This window comes from Balaenoptera physalus (genome assembly GCF_965194825.1).
Source record: "Balaenoptera physalus genome assembly, chromosome: 14".
NCBI lineage: Eukaryota > Metazoa > Chordata > Mammalia > Artiodactyla > Balaenopteridae > Balaenoptera > Balaenoptera physalus.
In genome coordinates this window covers 29,552,484-29,572,871 of record NC_138893.1, presented here as the reverse complement: position 1 = coordinate 29,572,871, position 20,388 = coordinate 29,552,484, and the positions used below count along the sequence as shown (strand labels likewise).

At 44.2% G+C, this 20,388-nt stretch overlaps 1 long non-coding RNA gene across 1 annotated transcript in view; it reads left to right on the top strand.

Annotated features, from left to right (window-relative positions):
* The first annotated feature begins 323 nt into the window (after positions 1-323).
* Positions 324-20,388, top strand: part of LOC309642102 — a 36,440-nt gene continuing 16,375 nt past the window's right edge. The window contains exon 1 of the long non-coding RNA XR_014252975.1: positions 324-1,623. This is a non-coding gene — a long non-coding RNA (uncharacterized lncRNA). The remainder of the gene's footprint in view (positions 1,624-20,388) is intronic.

The following is a 20,388-nucleotide window of genomic DNA, read 5'->3' as shown; positions in this document are numbered from 1 at the left end:
AACCCCAGAAAAACAACTAAATGAAAGGGAGATAGGCAACCTTCCAGAAAAAGAATTCAGAATAATGATAGTGAAGATGATCCAGGACCTCGGAAAAAGAATGGAGGCAAAGATCGAGAGGATGCAAGAAATGTGTAAAAAAGATCTAGAAGAATTAAAGAACAAACAAACAGAGATGAACAATACAATAACTGAAGTGAAAAATACACTAGAAGGAATCAATAACAGAATAACTGAGGCAGAAGAATGGATAAGTGACCTGGAAGACAGAATGGTGGAATTCGCTGCTGAGGAGCAGAATAAAGAATGAAAAGAAGTGAAGACAGCCTAAGAGACCTCAGGGACAACATTAAACGCAACAACATTCACATTATAGGGGTCCCAGAAGGAGAAGAGAGAGAGAAAGGACCTGAGAAAATATTTGAAGAGATTATAGTCGAAAACTTCCCTAACATGGGAAAGGAAATAGCCACCCAAGTCCAGGAAGCACAGAGAGTCCCATACAGGATAAACCCAAGGAGAAACATGCTGAGACATATAGCAATCAAACTGGCAAAAATTAAAGACAAAGAAAAATTACTGAAAGCATCAAGGGAAAAACAACAAATAACATACAAGGGAACTCCCATAAGGTTAACAGCTGATTTCTCAGCAGAAACTCTACAAACCAGAAGGGAGTGGCATGATATACTTAAAGTGATGAAAGGGAAAAACCTACAACCAAGATTACTCTACCCAGCAAGGATCTCATTCAGATTCAATGGAGAAATCAAAAGCTTTACAGACAAGCAAAAGCTAAGAGAATTCAGCACCACCAAACCAGCTCTACAAAAAATGCTAAAGGAACTTCTCTAAGTGGGAAACACATGAGAAGAAAAGGACCTACAAAAACAAACCCAAAACAATAAAGAAAATGGTCATAGGAACATACATATTGATAATTACCTTAAACGTGAATGGATTAAATGCTCCAACCAAAACACACAGGCTTGCTGAATAGATACAAAAACAAAACCCATATATATGCTGTCTACAAGAGACCCACTTCAGACCTAGGGACACATACAGACTGAAAGTGAGGGGATGGAAAAGGATATTCCATGCAAATGGAAATCAAAAGAAAGCTGGAGTAGCAATACTCATATCAGATAAAATAGACTTTAAAATAAAGAATGTTACAAGAGACAAGGAAAGACACTACATAATGATCAAGGGATCAATCCAAGAAGAAGATATAACAATTATAAATATATATGCACCCAATATAGGAGCACCTCCATACATAAGGCAACTGCTAACAGCTCTAAAAGAGGAAATCGACAGTAACACAATAATAGTGGGAGACTTTAACACCTCACTTACACCAATGGACAGATCATCCAAACAGAAAATTAATAAGAAAACACAAGCTTTAAATGACACAATAGACCAGATAAGATTTAATTGATATTTATAGGACATTCCATCCAAAAAAAGCAGATTATTCTTTCTTCTCAGGCGCACACAGAACATTCTCCAGGATGGATCACATCTTGGGTCACAAATCAAGCCTCAGTAAATTTAAGAAAATTGAAATCATATCAAGCATCTTTTCTGACCACAACGCTGTGAGATTAGAAATCAGTTACAGGGAAAAAACGTAAAAAACACAAACACATGGAGGCTAAACAATACGTTACGAAATAACCAAGAGATCACTGAAGAAATCAAAGAAGAAATCAAAAAATACCTAAAGACAAATGACAATGAAAGCACGATGATCCGAAACCTATGCAGCAAAAGCAGTTCTAAGAGGGAAGTTTATAGCTATACAAGCCTACCTCAAGAAACAAGAAAAATCTCAAATAAACAATCTAACCTTACACTTAAAGGGACTAGAGAAAGAAGAACAAACAAAACTCAAAGTTAGCAGAAGGAAAGAAATCATAAAGATCAGAGCAGAAATAAATGAAATAGAAACAAAGAAAACAATAGCAAAGATCAATAAAACTAAAAGCTGGTTCTTTGAGAAGATAAACAAAATTGATAAACCATTAGCCAGACTCATCAAGAAAAAGAGGAAGAGGACTCAAATCAATAAAATTAGAAACGAAAAAGTAGAAGTTACAACAGACACCGCAGAAATACAAAGCATCCTAAGAGACTATTACAAGCCACTCTATGCCAATAAAATGGACAACCTGGAAGAAGTGGACAAATTCTTAGAAAGGTATAACCTTCCAAGACTCAACCAGGAAGAAATAGAAAATATGAACAGACCAATCACAAGTAATGAAATTGAAAATGTGATTAAAAATCTTCTAATAAAAGTTCAGGACCAGATGGCTTCACAGGTGAATTCTATCAAGCATTTAGAGAAGAGCTAACACCCATCCTCCTCAAACTCTTCCAAAAAATTGCAGAGGAAGGAACACTCCCAAACTCATTCTATGAGGCCACCATCACCCTGATACCAAAACCAGACAAAGATACTACAAAAAAAGAAACTTACAGACCAATATCACTGATGAATATAGATGCAAAGATCCTCAACAAAATACTAGCAAACAGAACCAACAACACATTGAAAGGATCATACACCATGATCAAGTGGGATTTATCCCAGGGATGCAAGGATTCTTCAATATATGCAAATCAATCAATGTGATACACCATATTAACAAATTGAAGAATAAAAACCATATGATCATCTCAGTAGATGCAGAAAAAGCTTTTGACAAAATTCAACACCCATTTATGATAAAAACTCTCCAGAAAGTGGGCATAGAGGGAACCTACTTCAACATAATAAAGGCCATATATGACAAACCCATAGCAAACATCATTCTCAATGGTGAAAAACCGAAACCATTTCCTCTAAGACCAGGAACAAGACAAGGATGTCCACTCTCATCACTATTATTCAACATAGTTTTGGAAGTCCTAGCCACGGCAATCAGAGAAGACAAAGAAATAAAATAAAATACAAATTGGAAAAGAAGAAGTAAGACTGTCATTGTTTGCAGATGACATGATACTATACATAGAGAATCCTAAAGATGCCACCAGAAAACTACTAGAGCTAATCAATGAATCTGGTAAAGTTGCAGGATACAAAATTAATGCACAGAAATCTCTTGCATTCCTATACACTAAGGATGAAAAATCTGAAAGCGAAATTAAGGAAACACACCCATTTACCACTGCAACAAAAAGAATAAAATACCTAGGAATAAACCTACCTAGGGAGACAAAAGACCTGTATGCAGAAAACTATAAGACACTGATGAAAGAAATCAAAGATGATACCAACAGATGGAGAGATATACCATGTTCTTGGATTGGAAGAATCAATATTGTGAAAATGACTACACTACCCAAAGCAATCTACAGATTCAATGCAATCCCTATCAAATTACCAATGGCATTTTTTACAAAACTAGAACAAAAAATCTTAAAATTTGTATGGAGACACAAAAGACCCCAAATAGCCAAAGCAGTCTTGAGGGAAAAAAACGGAGCTGGAGGAATCAGACTCCCTGACTTCAGACTATACTACAAAGCTACAGTAATCAAGACAGTATGGTACTGGCACAAAAACAGAAATATAGATCAAGGGAACAGCATAGAAAGCCCAGAGATAAACCCACACACCTACGGTCAACTAATCTATGACAAAGGAGGCAAGGATAGACAATGGAGAAAAGACAGTCTCTTCAATAAGTGGTGCTGGGAAAACTGGACAGCTACATGTAAAAGAATGAAATTAGAACACTCCCTAACACCATACACAAAAATAAACTCAAAATGGATTAGAGACCTAAATGTAAGACCGGGCACTATAAAACTCTTAGAGGAAAATATAGGAAGAACACTCTATGACATAAATCACAGCAAGATCTTTTTTGATCCACCTCCAAAGTAATGCAAATAAAACAAAAATAAACAAATGGGACCTAGTGAAACTTAAAAGCTCTTGTGCAGCAAAGGAAACCATAAACAAGATGAAAAGACAGCCCTCAGAATGGGAGAAAATATTTCCAAATGAATCATCGGACAAAGGATTAATCTCCAAAATATACAAGCAGCTCATGCATCTCAGTATTAAAAAAACAAACAACCCAATCCAACAATGTGCAGAAAACCTAAATAGACATTTCTCCAAAGAAGACAAACAGATGGCCAAGAAGCACATGAAAAGCTGCTCAACATCACTAATTATGAGAGGAATGCAAATCAAAAATACAATGAGGTATCACCTCACACCAGTTAGAATGGGCATCATCAGAAAATCTACAAACAACAAATGCTGGAGAGGGTGTGGAGAGAAGGGAACCCTCTTGCACTGTTGGTGGGAATGTAAATGATACACCCACTATGGAGAACAGTATGGAGGTTCCTTAAAGAACTAAAAATAGAATTACCATATGACCCAGCAATCCCAATACTGGGCATATACCCAGAGAAAACCATAATTCAAAAAGACACATGCACCCCAATGTTCACTGCAGCACTATTTACAATAGCCAGGTCATGGAAGCAACCTAAATGCCCATCGACAGACGAATGGATAAAGAAGATGTGGTACATATATACAATGGAATATTACTCAGCCATAAAAAGGAATGAAATCGGGTCATTTGTAGAGACGTGGATGCATCTAGAGACTGTCATACAGAGTGAAGTAAGTCAGAAAGAGAAAAACAAATATCATATATTAATGCATATATGTGGAATCCAGAAAATGGTACAGATGAACCGGTTTGCGGGGCAGAAATTGAGACACAGAAGTAGAGAACAAACTTATGGACACCAAGGGGGGGAAGAGGCGGGGGGGTCGGGGTTGGGGAGTGATGAATTGGGAGATTGGGACTGACATGTATACACTGATGTGTATAAAATGCATGACTAATAAGAAAAAAAAAAAGAAATAAAAAATAAACATAAAAAAAGACCCAGTGCAGCCCAAAAGAAATAAATGAATAAAAATTAAAAAAATTTTTAGTATAGGAATTGTAAAAAATGATAGCACTCCAAGTTGGCCAGCAGTCAGGAAGCAGACAATCTCTTAAGTTGCCTGTTGAGTCTAACTTGATACAATCATTCAGAAATCCAATTTGGCATATGTATCAGAAGATTTTAGAATTCTCTCCTTAAACCCAGTAAGTCCAGTTGTAAGAATCTATATTATGGAACAAATCAATAATGCTATCAGAGGCTCCTCTATAAGGAGATTTTCTGCAATATTACTTACACGTTCCCTAGAATCTAGACTTTAGAAGCTAGTGGAGAGAGTCATGGCTCCAGCATAGCCATGGTGAAATATGCACCACTTACAAACTGCATTTTCCAAGAGTGTCCATTGGCACGGGAAACTGCTTGTGATATGTGAATAATGTAGGCAATTTATAAAATATAAATATTTTATGTATGTACAAAGGCTGGAAGGAGACAGTTCAAAAGGTGGACGGTGATTATCTCTAGTTGGTGGTTTATAGATTATTTGAAATTTTTTCTTTATGTCCTTCTGTATTTTCCTAGCTTTCTATTTGTATTGCCTATATGATGGAAGACAAACTCCTTTCTCTTCCAAAGAAAGCACAGAGCTTTGTATATCTCTTATGGAGGAATTCTCCTGCTGTGATTTACAGTTTGGGGAGTACTTGTCCCCATTTTCTTACTAGATAATAAACCCCCAAAGGACATGCACTGGCTTAGTTAGCTCACTTTTGGGGCCTCTGAAAGCTGAGTTCATGTTTGGACATGGTAGGACTTTGCTAACTAGTTGAAAGAACGGGGTTGACTTTGTTTGAAATCAGCCCAGTGCCCTGGGGTGCCTTTGTCTTTCGGGAGGACACAGGCAGGATGGCTTGGTGTCGGGGAGGCGCTGACAGAGCACAAGTGTCCAGGGAAGGGGCCAGCAGCCCTTGGCGGGAGCTCAATTCTGGCCATTCCATTTACTCGTCCGGAAACGGTAACATAAATTGAGTAGATGCTTGCTGTACAAAATCTTTTTTTTCTTTAAGAACTTACTCTTGTTTTTGCTATTTTTATGTCTTGCTGATCTTTGGGGTCCATTTATAGACTGCTCTGGAGATTAAACTTCTGCCTTTTTTCCCTTTTTTTGGTTAAAACCCTCAAACTATGTCCCTCTTCCCTTTCTCTTTCATTTTTGTATTTTTGCTAACCTGATGGATCTGGTTGTATCGCCTCAGAACCTGGTGAAGTCGGAAATGGAACATGCATAGGCAAGCCTCACTTTATGGTGAAGCATTTTAAATAAATTTGCTACAAAGAAAATGAAGATTCCCCATGGACTTGAATAGTTCTCTGCCCTCTGCTCTCTTGGCGTTCCACTCATGAGACGGAGTCGTTGCTTCAAGTCACTCACTGTTCTGGATCCCAGGAGCAACCAAGTGTGTGTTTTTCTTTTGTTCATTCTCTGAAATTCTGAAGAAAACGAGCCTCCCACCCTCACCCCCACACCACCCCACCATTTCCCACCTCTCCCCGGCAATAGGCCTTACAGCTCATGCATTCATGAGCTCTGGGAAAACACAGAGATCACTGATTTCTGGATACGTGGTCCTCCCCGCAGTGGGAGAAGCAAGCCTTACCCTGCCTTTTTGGGGAGGTGGAAGGAAATTGGATCCTGAGTGTTCTGGTTGGGGCCACTTGTGAGATTTCTGTCCTGTCTGTGGGTCAGTTCCTCACTGTAACCACACCAGGGCAGTTGCTCAATTAGACCATCGTGCCTGCATGCATGCATTCACTCATTCATTCAATAAATGTTTATTGAGCACTTACTAGGTGCCAGGTGCTGCCATGGGCTACGGGGAGAAGTGACCCATGAAGGTAAGCTGACTTCTGGCCTCATGGAATGGGACATGGGGACATGCACGGTCCCTCGGGGATGGGGGCATTCACCACAAATCACACAAATCATATTTTGGACGATGGAAGCACCGCCACAGGATCATGTGGACCTGAGGTCAAGGGCCTGTGTTCTGAATCCAGCTCTGGGAGTGGGTGGGCTCCTCCCTGGTAAAACAGGGATGATGCCAGCTGCTTTCTGAGGCACACAGGGTGCTCCGAGGATACAGAAGGAGGTTCACACCAACAGAGGCATTTTCATAAAGTCTTTGCCCTTTCCATGCCCCTCCCACTGCACTCTGAAGACATCTGCCTTGCCTTCCTGGATGGGATCCATCTGCGTGGGCTGCGGGCAGGCTGAGAAGGGCCCAGGCTTGGAGCCCCGGCTCAGCGGGAGTGTGGCAGGGGACCCGTCTGCTTGAGGCAGAGCTCAGCCACCCTGAGACTAGGAGCCGGAGCCAGGAAGAACATCGGGCTGCAGAGGCTCCCTGTCACAGACGCCTCTGGAAGCCGCAGCAGCTGGAGGGTCGTCCACCCAAGGCCATGCTCAGGCCTCATGGGAAGGAGGCCTGGGGGTGGCAGGCCAGAGAGAGAGAGGGGAAGAGAGACAGAGTGCCTGCGTCCATGCTCACGGCCACACAGTGGTCAGAGCCAGATCTAAGATTAGAACGAGTAGGTTTCTGACTCCCAGACACATAGCCAAGCCCCAGACCCATGCTGATTCTTGGCAAAGCTCTTCCCACATTCCTCTCACTCAGATCCACCCTAGTCTGTCTCTGGGAATATTGTAGCTGTCATAATCGTTGTTCTAATGAGATACCCATCTGACGATCTATTAGTAAGGCATGTTGTTGACAGGAAATGTGCACTTGCCGTATTTCCCATTATATTGTCTATTTCCTGCCTCATTTTTCTTGGGAGGGCAGGAGTCATGGGAGATAATAGCATATTGACAGAAAGAGAAAGCAAGGGAGAGAGATCGTCGAAAGTGGGGGGGAATGTAGCTCTATTTGACTGCAAAGGTTTCCAGCAGGAAATCCACACTCATTTCCTGTCGGCCTGCTCAAAACAGCATCTGCCCTTTCCTCCTTCCGCCCTCAAACAAATCGTCTCCTGGTCCTGGGAGGCCGAGCCTCTGGTCATCTGATGGAAGCCCAGCCTGCTGTGTTCTGGGGTCCATGGTCGGGGGAGACTCTAAGAATCCAGAAGAGGATGTGAAATGAACTCTTTTCCTCACGCCACCATCAACAGGGCTTCGTGGAGGCTGGTGCAACACAAAGCCAGAAAGAACCTTGTCTTCTAGAAACTTCTTGCCCACTACCTTTTCTCTTTTGATTTCGAATTGCAAATAGTGTATCATCAGGAAAAAGATCACTGACTACTTGTGCAGATGCCGGTGGTAGGCCTGGAAATTGCAGTGAGGTGCTCTTCCTGGAGTGCCCGCACCTGTGGGAGGGAGCGGTTCTGGTTTGGCGTTCCTTTCGGGGACCCTGCCAAGGTTCGACCACACCCTGCACACATGTGTGAGGCTCTGGTTTTGCAGGGTCCTGGACCTTGCCAGTGTGGGTCCCTGGGATGGAGCGGGCTCAGAACGGGCCACGGATTTAGTGCCTTCGGCAGCAAGGATAAGGGATGGGGCCCCGACTCTGGCTTCCTCTCAGCCTTCCCTGTTTCCCACTCCTTTTGACCCAGAAATGCGGTGTAGCCACAGCTGGGAATGGCGCGAGAGGGAGAGAAAGGAGTAAATCTAGTTTGCCTGGAATTGTCCCGGTTTTAGCACTGAAGCTCAGGGAAACCGGGATGGCTGGTTACCTTACAAATGTGAACGACTGTTTGAACACACACACCCAAGCTAGTTCCCAGGGGTGTAGAAACAGGATCGAGACGGAAGAGACACAGATATTGACGCAAGTTATGGAAACTCTATTTAAACAGCCTTAGGCAAAAGGGAGGGTTGGCTGGCTCAGGTAACCCAAAGCAGAGGTATCTTGCTTCTTTCAGGCAGGGCTGGATGAATGGGGACAGACAGCTGCCTGCAGCTCCGGGCCTGCATTCCTGTGAGGACAGCGCCCCCTGTGGAAGGAGACCCTCCATAACCTCAGAGGCCTGGCAAGGCTTCCGGAATCCAGTCTCCCTGCCTAACTGTCCAGGCTTGGGTCACGCATCCGGGGGTGCAGTCAGCTCCACGTGGGTGAGGGTGGGGGCCGGTGGGTCCCCAGGGACTGCTGGGGTGCTCTTGCTGGAGGTGAGGATGCTGGGTGGGTCCAGACAACAGAGGAGCTGGTTCATCTGTCAGGACCCTGCCCTCCCCGACCCCCACCCCCGTCCAACCCAGGCCAGGCTGGGCCCACTCCTCTGTCCCCTCTTGGCACCCCGTTTCCCCTTGAAACATTATCTCTTGAGACATTTTCCCTTGAAATTTAATTGTTCCTTCTGCCCTGTGAGCTCTCGAGGGCCTGGTGGACGGCAGTGATGGGCCTTTCAGTTCTCTCTCCTCCCAGGAGATTCTGAGTTCTGAACTAGGAAGGTTGTTTGCACTGGATGCCACGTGTCCTTGTATATTTATGTGTTTATCTGGCTTTTCCTTCTAAAGCTCTAACTTGAAGATTTAAATCGTGCTTTTAAGGAATGACACAAACTCAAGATCTCTGTAAGGTCAACGGAGAAGGAAACAGAAAGATGAACACTTCAGAACACCCACTGTTTACATGGTGCCGGGCCGTGGCTGGGGACACAGGGCTGGGAAGGACACCTGGCCCCTCTGACTCAGAACCTGTGACACGTACACATTTGAACCCAAACTGGAGGCCGTGGAGCTCTCGCCTGTCTGCAGCAGGCTCCCCCGTGAGCACACGCTGACGTCTCAGCAGGAGCCATCCAGACCTGAGGCTGAGTTAGGGGCTTCCCAACCCTACCAGTCTGCCTCTTTTTGAGCAGGTCACATGACTGTCGTCAGTTTACTGACTGGGCCCCCCCTGCCCCAGCACTGTGAAGGGGGGAGAATCTCTGTCTCGTTCGCCATTGTATCCCCAAAACTCCGCATGGTGCCAGGTGTGTAGTAGGCCCTTCATGCACACAATAATTACCATTTATCAAGAGCTTTAATTATGCTCTGTGCTAAGCACTTTACATACATTATTTGATATAATATTCACATGAACCCCATAAGATCAGGATCTTAAAAAAAATTGTGGTAGAATATATATAACATGAAATTTACCATTTCAACCCTTTTTGAGTATACAGTTCACTACCATTCATCTCAGAACTCTTTTCACTTTCTTAAATACAAACTCTGTACCTATTAAATAATAACCCCCGTTTCCCCCTCCCTACACCCTGGCAAGCTCTATTACTTTCTATCTCTATGTACTTGAGGACTCTACGTACTTCATATAAGTGGAATCACACAATATTAGCCCTTTTGTATCTGGCTTATCTCACTGAGCATAATGTCCTCAAGGTTCATCCATGGTGTAGCATGCTTCTGAATTTCATTCCTTCTTATGGCTGCATAATATTCCATTGTAAGAATGCACCATATCTTGTTCTTCCATCATCTGCTGATGGAACCTTGAGTGCTTCCATTTTGTGGCTATTGTGAATAAGGATCAGAATTTTAAAAAAAATTTTTTATTAACACTTATTAAACAATATAAAAGGAAAACGTAAAAGCAGAGACTGAGAACAATACAACTAGATGAGAAAATGGGATATAGAAAATAAAATGAAAAGAAGAACATGGAAGTAGTAACAATTATGGATACATCCAGCAAAAGAATTGCAACCAGAGAACTAACAGATGAAATAGTTAAAATAATAAAACAGGCTGATGAAAAGGAATGAAATAATGCCATTTGCAGCAAGATGGATGGACCTAGAGATTATCATACTAAGTGAAGTAGGTCAGAAAGAGAAAGACAAATACTGTATGATATCACTTACATGTGGAATCTAAAATATGACACAAATGAACTTATCTACGAAACAGACTCACAGACATAGAGAACAAACTTGTGATTGCCAAGGGGGAGTGGAGTTGGGGGGGATGGAGTGGGAGTTTGGGGTTAGTAGATGCAAACTACTATATATAGAATGGATAAACAACAAGGTCCTACTGTATAGCACAGGGAACTATATTCAATATCCTGTGATAAAACATAATGGAAAGGAATATGAAAAAGATGTATGTATATGTATAACTGAATCATTTTGCTGTACAGCAGAAATTAACGTGACATTGTAAATCAACTATACTTCAATAAAAAATAAAATAAAATAAAACAGGCTGAAATTGTATGAATGTACCACCAATGTGTGATTTTAGGTAGAGCTGATAAAAAAATAAAAACCACGCAAGTCACAAAGGGGATGATAAATTAGCACTACCAGTTAAGATAATAGAAGGTTTCAGGTAAAAGTAGATATAATGTCTAGAGAATCTCACCTACTTTTGTCTTCCCAAGTTTTCCTCCAAGATTCCTTAGGCTACTACCCTCAGAACACAGACCAATATTCCCTGACTCTGTTTTATGCCTTAAGCTTTCTAAACTACAGCCATCAACGCACGCTCCTCCAAATTCTTTCTTCCAAAACAGCGAAAGTCATGTGGTTTCCCTCATTTAGGGTCAGAAATTTTAAAATCTTCATTTCACAATAAAGGACATAGAAGCTGAGAGAAAGCAATTTTCCCAAGTTACCTCAAGTCACAAAACTGGTCAGTGCCAAAGCAGGTCATAACTCCAGGCCTATAGGGGGCTGCTGGACCCTACTTCCTCCCGTTCACTGAATGAATGAGGGATAACTGAATGAATTAGACCTTTTGGAAGGTACTAAATTGTATTAGTAAGGATCACACTAGCTGCTGTAACAAACAAACCACTAAATTTCCATTGGCTTGGCAGTGAAACAGAAGTTCACTTCTCGTTTATGTCAAGGGCAGTGTGGGTGGTCCCAGGTTGGTGGGGCTCTTTCTCCTCAGGGTTCTTAGGTGTTGTAATTCCACCATCCCCACAGGGCCTGGGACTCCTCTGCCTCCAGGCATGGGAAGGGGAGAGAGACTCCGGAAGAAGCCCAGCTGCTTCTAAAACACTGTGGCCTGGAAGGGACCACAGTTCCACTCACATTTCACTGGCGTAAACCAACCCCGCGGCCATGCCTGAAGCAAGGGGGCTGAGAAATGTGGTTTCCAGCTGGGCTGTTGTCCACCCACCTCTCTACCTCTGGAAGCAGTGGGGGTGAGGGTGGGGATGAACTTTTTGTCGGATCACTTCTGAATCTGTCACACCGAGTGCTGTAAAATTCAAGTGGGTAATGCATAAAGAAGCTTGAAAAACACTTGTGTGTTCAGGTGGTTAAGGCATCGGGGGAGCAGACCCATAATTGGGATGCAGATCTGCCTCTGATGGTTAATCTCACTTTACAGCTCCCCCAATGTCATGGGTTATCTGGAAGGTTATTTCATATACCCGCCTCAGTGTGGAAGCACATTTCCATAGACAGTAGATAAAGATCTCTTAACCTTGTATTTTCCCTCATATCGTCATAAATAGCTTATGCAATGCCATTTCAGTGAGCCTGACAGTTTCTACAATGAGATCTGGATGCAGCAGCATATCTTCTTGTTATATATAAGAAAGAGTGACAGCATTCATCGTTTACAGTGACATCAATGAAGTCTGCTTGCAGAGGTTCCCAATCCATCCATTCATAATACCTTTTATGACTTTAGGCTTTTAAACACGACACTCCGGTCTATTTTTCAAATGCACTACCATTATCAGCTCAGGGAGCCATTCTTCAATATTTCATTTTGCTAAGAATATCTAGAATATCTTAATTTTTATGAGGCTTCTCCATGGGGTAAGCTGTCAGGTATGACTTTATTGTGAAAAAGGGGTTGGGGGGACTGCTGCCGGATTATCCTCTCACCTGTGATGCCTGGGGGCATGTTTCCCGTTTTCTTCCTTCCTGGAATGCTCCCCACATAAAGGCCCCATAAGAGATGTGGTTCCCGAGCGCAGCTGCCCACTCTGAATGGGGAAATTAGAATGGTGAGAAGAGAGCAGTTAGAACAGAGACTGGGGGGGACGTCCCTGGTGGTCCAGTGGTTAGGACTCCATGCTTCCACTGCAGCGGGCACAGGCTCCCTCCCTGGTCGGGGAACTAAGATCCCAAATGCAGCCAAGAAAAAAAAAGGAACACAGATCGGGTCTTATTGTCAGTTAGCCTCAACCTTGAGACGTAGTAGCTCTTCCAAGTCCATGAGTTTGACACCTGGAGAACGGGGCCTCCACCCAAGGCGAAGCAGAGTTCTCGTGTCAACAAGGGTTCAAGGCAATGAAAGTCCTCTCTGCTACCCAAGAGACCCAACTGTGATTAGAAGAGCCCTCTGGGTTCCCAAGGAGGAGACCATTTGGACACATCTGGCCTGGCTTCTTAATGTTGCATCGCTATCCTGGTGCCACCAAATCTCCCTTGGTCACCGGATCTTGGCTTCTTTCTTGCAGGTAGGTCTTCTACTAGGGTTGGCAAGATCCATTTTAGATTTCATCCTAGTGGATTGGGAACAATCTCTCTCCACCCGTGAATCCCTCAGACAGGCTGTGGGCGGTGGAGACCCTTCCTGACGTGACACAGGAAAACTAATGTCGGGTATTGATTTAGGGAAGGAGGGGGATGAGCAGCCTGAGACCGCCCACAGCCAGCGATCCGGGGCGTGTTACAAACATGCCAGTCACTCCCAGGAGGAGAACATTTGACCTAATTTAGCAACAAAAAATCCTCTCCCTCACACGCACTTCTCTAATTACAAATGAGATCCTGATAGGCTCAGCAAGGGTAAATAAAATTGATTCTCTCCACATAGTATTGGAGATGATAAATGTGTTCAAGAAAGGGCTTCAAAAGCCTGCTTGCTGATTAGGAAAGGCAAAATCATTGTGAGCTAGTGACTAATAGATGGAAGGAATCACGGCAGAATGGGTCTCCTTGCAGAAATGTCACAGGTCTGATCTTTCTGAGATAATTACCATCAGATGTCTGTGAGTTTCACGTCTGCCCTTCAGTTGATGGGGGCATGGCAGGGCTCACACATCGACTCTGCTCGGGGTGGTTCTGGCTTTCTCTCTGTTTGAAGCCTGTCGTAGAGCTCCTCTGGTTTCTTAATAGCAGTGACTGTGCCCCATTCATTTATTCCCTGGTGCCCAGCAAGATTCTTTGCACAGAGGAGGCGTGCTGTGTGGGATGTTACATGTAATGAACAGGATAAAGTACCTAGTTTGACCCACTGTAAATTGCTGATATTTAGCTATTTTTAAAATTAGAAAATAGCAATCTCATATGGTTCCACCATCTATGTATTTGTTATTTATTACTGCATAATAAATTACCCCCAAATTTAGCAACTAACATTTATTACCTCATAGTTTCTGTGAGTCAGGGATCCAGGTGCCTCTCTCTTAAGGTCTCTGACAAGACTGCAGTTAAACTGTTGCCAGGGCTTCGGTTTCATCTGAAGACTTGACTGAGAGGGGATCCACGGCTCAGCTGCAACGTCAGCTCTCACGTAGCTCTTGGTAGGAGCTGATGGAGTGAAGGCCCAAATTCCTTGCTGGCTGTTGGCTGGAGGCCGCTGCCAGTTCCCCACCATGCTGACCTCTCCACAGGGCTGCCTCATGACATGGGACCTGGCTTCCCCCATAGTGAGCAGTGCGGGGGAGAGAGCCCAAGGTGGAAGCCACAGTCTCTTTATAACCTAACCTTGGTTAAGTGACATTTCATCACCCTTGCCAAGTTCTGTTTTTTTTTTTTTTTAAATCTTTGTAGGTGAGACCCAGGCACTGTGGGTTTTTTTGGTTTTTTTTTTTTGTTTATTTATTTATTTATTTATTTATTTATGGCTGTGTTGGGTCTTCGTTTCTGTGCGAGGGCTTTCTCTAGTTGCGGCAAGTGGGGGCCACTCTTCACCGCGGTGCGCGGGCCTCTCACTATCGCGGCCTCTCTTGTTGCGGAGCACAGGCTCCAGACGCGCAGGCTCAGTAGTTGTGGCTCACGGGCCTAGTTGCTCCGCGGCATGTGGGATCTTCCCAGACTAGGGCTCGAACCCATGTCCCCTGCCTTGGCAGGCAGATTCTCAACCACACTGCGCCACCAGGGAACCCCCCAAGTTCTGTTTGTTCGAAGCAAGCTTTCCAGCCCAGCCCACACTGAAGGGGAGGGCATTACACAAGGGTGTGAAAAGCAGGAGTTGGGGGGCTTGGGGGCTCCTCCATCTGAGGAGCGTCCTACTACAGTGTGTGACACCCCGCACAGAGTCTGGCACACAGAACTTGAGATGGTAGTTAAAAAAGATTAATAAAGGGAAAGAGGAAGAGCACTAAAATTGTTTCCATCTGCATCTTAATTCAATTGGAATACAATTTGTTTCTCTTTAGAAATGGTGTGGATAGAATAATCCGTAATAAATGCCCAGCAGCAACAGTCCCAGAGAATCCTTTTCCTATAGAATGCCTTTGGCCTGCTCTACCTCGTACTCTGGGAGCTGTTGTTGTCAGCAGGTTCTGAGCATCTGGCCTCTGGGAACACAGACTTGTTGCTTGAGGAGTCTTTCAATGCCTGAGGCCAAAGCCTGAGACATGGGGGCTGCAAAGTGCAAATGAGGACAAGGATGGGGACTTCTAAAGAGATAAACGAGGGCTGAGTTGCCTGATCTTGTAACGGGGGAAGGCGGGTAGGCAGTACTACCTTTAATCAGAAGTTGCAGTTCAGGGACAGGCCTTTCTGGGAGAAGATGCTGGAGGGTGGAGGGAAGAAAGGGAAGGAGCTTGGCACCTCTGAAAGCACCTGCTTTGCCCTTGACCCTGGTTCATATCAAGGAAGAACCGTCTGGGGTGGAGCTGGTTGGAGTAAATGAGTTAGAAAAACCATTGTGGTTGATGGTTTGGCATCTTTTAAGCCACTATTTATTGAGTACTTACTATGTGCCAGGCTCTGTGCCAAGTTCTTTAGAGCAAGAACTCTCTTTTATGCTCTCAACAGTGATAGGAAATGAGAGCTGTTGTTTCCCTTTTCCAGGTGAGGCTCAGAGTAACGAAGTACATGGCCCAAGGTCACCCAGAGTGAGACTGCAAACCCAAGTTCATCTGAGATGTTCCGGGAGGGCAGAACTTCCCACAGACTTTCTTTTTTTTCTTTTTCTTTTTCTTTTTTCTTGTTGGCTGCATTGGGTGTTTGTTGCTGCGCGCAGACTTCCTCTAGTTGCAGCGAGCAGGGGCTACTCTTCGTTGCGGTGCGCAGGCTTCTCATTGTGGTGGCTTCTCTTGTTGCAGAGCACGGGCTCTAGGTGTGCAGGCTTCAGTAGCTGTGGCAGACGGGCTTCAGTAGTTGTGGCACACGGGCTCAGTAGTTGCGGCTCACGGGCACTAGAGCACAGGCTCAGTAGTTGTGGCTCATGGGCTTAGTTGCTCCACGGCATGTAGGATCTTCCCACACCAGGGATCGAACCCATGTCCCCTGGATTGGCAGGTGGATTCTTAACTACTGCGCCACCAGGGAAGTCCCTTCCTGCAGACTTTCAGCAGTGGTGTCCCTGAAGAGATCATGGGGGTGTCCTGTGGGTGCCTGGACTGTACCTCCTGGAAGCATTATCTTCTCTGGCCTCTTAAATTTGAGTTACCTTCTTGCTGATACCTTCAATCACAACTGACTGAATTCCTACTCAAGAGCATGCACCAGGTGGAGCCATGTAAACAGTGGGGGCGTGAGGTGCTCTGGGAAGCCATGGAAGATCAGCAAAGGAGAACTGGGCTGGAAACGACTTCTCTTACCAATTGGGTGACCCAGGTGGGCCCCTAACCTTCCTGAGATGATAAGTTTCTCATTTTTCTAATGGCAACAATCATACCCATCCTAAGGCTGATACCAACAGGTTTCCTTGCCTGTGGTATCAGCCTTAGGATGATACCACAGGCAATGAACAGGACCCTTGTGGATGGAGGCAGCCTCCTGGAGTCTTGGGTTGGAAAGGACTTGGAGTTTGATTCCAGGCTCCACTGGAAGGAGTTCTGGCATTGACTAGTCATGTCTGTCACAGGTGAGGGAAGGTAGTAAGGTTATGGACACTTTGGCTTTTTTCAACACTGTTTGAAGGTTTCCTGTGAGGTTTAAATGTGATGATGCAGGTGAAAGTTCCTCATACATAGTTGGTACTCAATAAACATCTAATATTTCTCTTTTGATTCATTCTGATACAATTGATGATCAAGCTGGCATCTCAGTTGGAAAGTGCTGACTGGCTTATAGTAGATGCTCAATAAGTACCCCTGGAGTGTTGACAGGATTAGAGGCCCACCCAGCCCTTCCTGAGTCCACAATGACCCCCATCATGGATCCCCGTACCCACACAGCTGGCAAAGGTAACAAATCCAGGAGTCCAGGGCTGCCCAAGCAAAGAGATGGAAATGGCATCAAAATGGCAGAAGTATTAAACTTGGTGTATTTACACCCATAAGTGCTTCGCTGTCATCAGGAGCAGCCTCTTCATGAGATATAAGTAATTTGTGCAGGCTGATCCCGGTTTTCTCATTAATATGCAAATGAGGCATGCCAGTTGTTAGGTTAGAAGAAAGCTGTCATGTTTATTGTGACAGATTTAATGGATGTGTTTGGATTGTGCATTCAATGTGTTTTCAAGAGCATGTCTTATCTTTGTTTAGGCAGTAAATCAAAAATGTAAACAACAATTCATTAGCATCTGTCAGAAGCTCAAAGCCACATTGTTTCATTTGACAATCTTCCCAGAGGTGGGAAAAAAATCCTATATCTGACTTATTCAAGATTAGTTAGAAATCGCACTGGCTTTGCCCCTTTTTGCTCAGCAATGTGGAAACAGTAATTGAAGAACGTCGGCTCAGTTCGGAGAGCTTTGAGGGTCGTGGGGACACAAGCGGGCACAGACAGCTCCATCCCAAACACCTTGGCACCTTGTGGTGACCTGGAAAAACTCGGGGCCTCAGTGCACTACGGAGACCAGGGTCCGGTTGGAAACAAAATCACTTAGGGGCACACTGCCTCATTCCACAGGACATCTGAAGCACCCTGCTAGAAGAAAACAATGGGACACAGACAGATATTTAAAAATGAAAAATAGAATTTGGGAATCACAGAAAATGCAGACAGAGGAATGGGAAAAGACTAAGGGGAGAAAATCATTCAGATCTGCAAGTTCCATTCTTCCATATAATTTTAAAATTTGGCCTGCAGACTTAGCTCTGAGCTTCCTGGGGGCCAAAGCAAAAAGAGGGACATTTTATGGAACTTCCCTGGTGGTCCAGTGGGTAAGACTCCGCACTCCCAATGCAGGGGACCTGGGTTCGATCCCTGGTCAGGGAACTAGATCCCACATGCATGCTGCAACTAAGAGTCTGCATGCCGCAACTAAGAAGTCCACATACTGCAACTAAAGAGCCCGTGTGCCGCGATGAAGATCCCATGTGCCACAACTAAGACCTAGTGCAGCCAAAATAAAAATAAATAAATAAATATTAAAAAAAGAGGGACATTAAAAAAAATTTTTTTAATGTATTTAACTTTGTTCTAATGTATTATTTATTTTGAAGAAGTAATATATACACATAGTACCAAGTTTTAGAAGTACAAAATGAAATGTATTCAAAAGCAATTCTCCCTCTCACCTCTGTTTTCAGCATACTAATCCCCCTTCAGACTACACCTTATGCAAGTTTCTTGTATTCTTTCAGAAAGAGCCTATGAGTTTATAAACATAAATGTATGCGTGTTCTTTTTTCTCTATCACACAACTTGTAGCATACTCTAATATTCTTTTATATGATTGTTAAATTTATTAATATATTTCAGACATCTATTCATTTCAATACATATAGAGTTGCTATATTTTTAAAATTTCAAAACATACTTTTGAAGGAATGTGCCAAAACTGAGCTAGTTCCTTATTGATTGGTTAGTCTCATTAGTATCAAATAACATTATTGACAATGTTGTATTGATACATTGTGCAGTCTTCACTAGTTGTACCCTGTATCTGGGTACAACTAGTGAAGCAACTGTATCTGGAAGCTAATATCTAGCAATGGTACTTGAGAGAAGTGGCTTTTTACATTTTTAATTAAAAAAATTTTTTAAAACATCTTTACTGGAGTATAATTGCTTTACAATGGTGTGTTAGTTTCTGCTGTATAACAAAGTGAATCAGCTATATGCATACATATGTCCCCATATCCCCTCCCTCTTGCGTCTCCCTCACACCCTCCCTATCTCACCCCTCTAGGTGGTCACAAAGCACAGAGCTGATCTCCCTGTGCTATGCAGCTGCTTCCCACTAGCTATCTGTTTTACATTTGGTCGTGTATATATGTCCATGCTACTCTCTCACTTCGTCCCAGCTTCCCCTTCCCCTTCCCCGTGTCCTCAAGTCCATTCCTTACGTCTGCGTCTTTATTCCCGTCCTGCCCCTAGGTTCTTCAGAACCATTTTTTTTAGATTCCATATATATGTGTTAGTATACGGTATTTGTTTTAAGAGGGACATTTTAAATTTTAAAATTCACTCTGTTTCAAAAAAGGGGGGAAAAAAAGGGAGGGCATACTACTTAGGAGAAATGCATCTTTCCATGAGACTCGTCTCTCTAGCTTCACAGCAGTGCTACCAAGCCGAGCAGCCCAGGGCCGGGCGCAGTGGTGCGCTGCTTTAACATCCTCTGGCCGAAGCAGAGGATCTAACACCCAAGTACAACTCACCTTTCACCTAATTTCTTCTTTCTCTCCTGGCTTTACACCTGTCCTTCAACTTTCTTTTCTTTCACAGGCAAGCTTCTGGGAAGAGCCGTGTGTCCTGCCTGTCCTGATTCCGTCCCTCACCTTCCTCTGAAGACCTCACTGACACCCCCGCCACCAGCCTCCTGGGTGCTGGCACAGTGGACACCTTGTCTGTATTTGCGGGGCCTGGGCTTCCCCCTCCTTCCTCTGGCAAAGTTCTCTTTCTCTGACATCACGTTTCTGGTTTTCCTTCATTCTCTGAGGGCTGCTCTTGGTTGCCGGCCCCTCTTCTTGGCCCTCTTGCCTCTTTCCCCACCTGCAACTTGGCTGGGTCTCTCTCACTTGTTCTCTCTTCTGGGTTTCTGCCCCGCATGCCCAGGTGTGCACTGGGACCCCTAAGCTGGCATCGCCTCCGCTCCAGCACCTCGGCTGGAGCCTGGAGGCATCTGGTCTCCTCACTCCCCGAAGTGCCCACACCTGTCTCGCACAAAGCTCCTCTGCAGTCCCACGGCCCTTGCTCACCTGGACTGGGGCACAGCCTTTCCTGCACCCCGACCAGAGCCCCCTCAGTTTCTTCTCTGCTCTAGAGGGAGACCTTTCCAAGATGCCCATCTGAGCGGGCCCCTTTACAATAGGGCAGTGGTCCCTTCAGCCTTCAGGAGGCTCTGGGGCCCCATGTTGCTCTGTGAGCTCTGCAGAGCCAGTCACCTTCTCACGAGTCCCCAGCACTCCAGCTGCGACA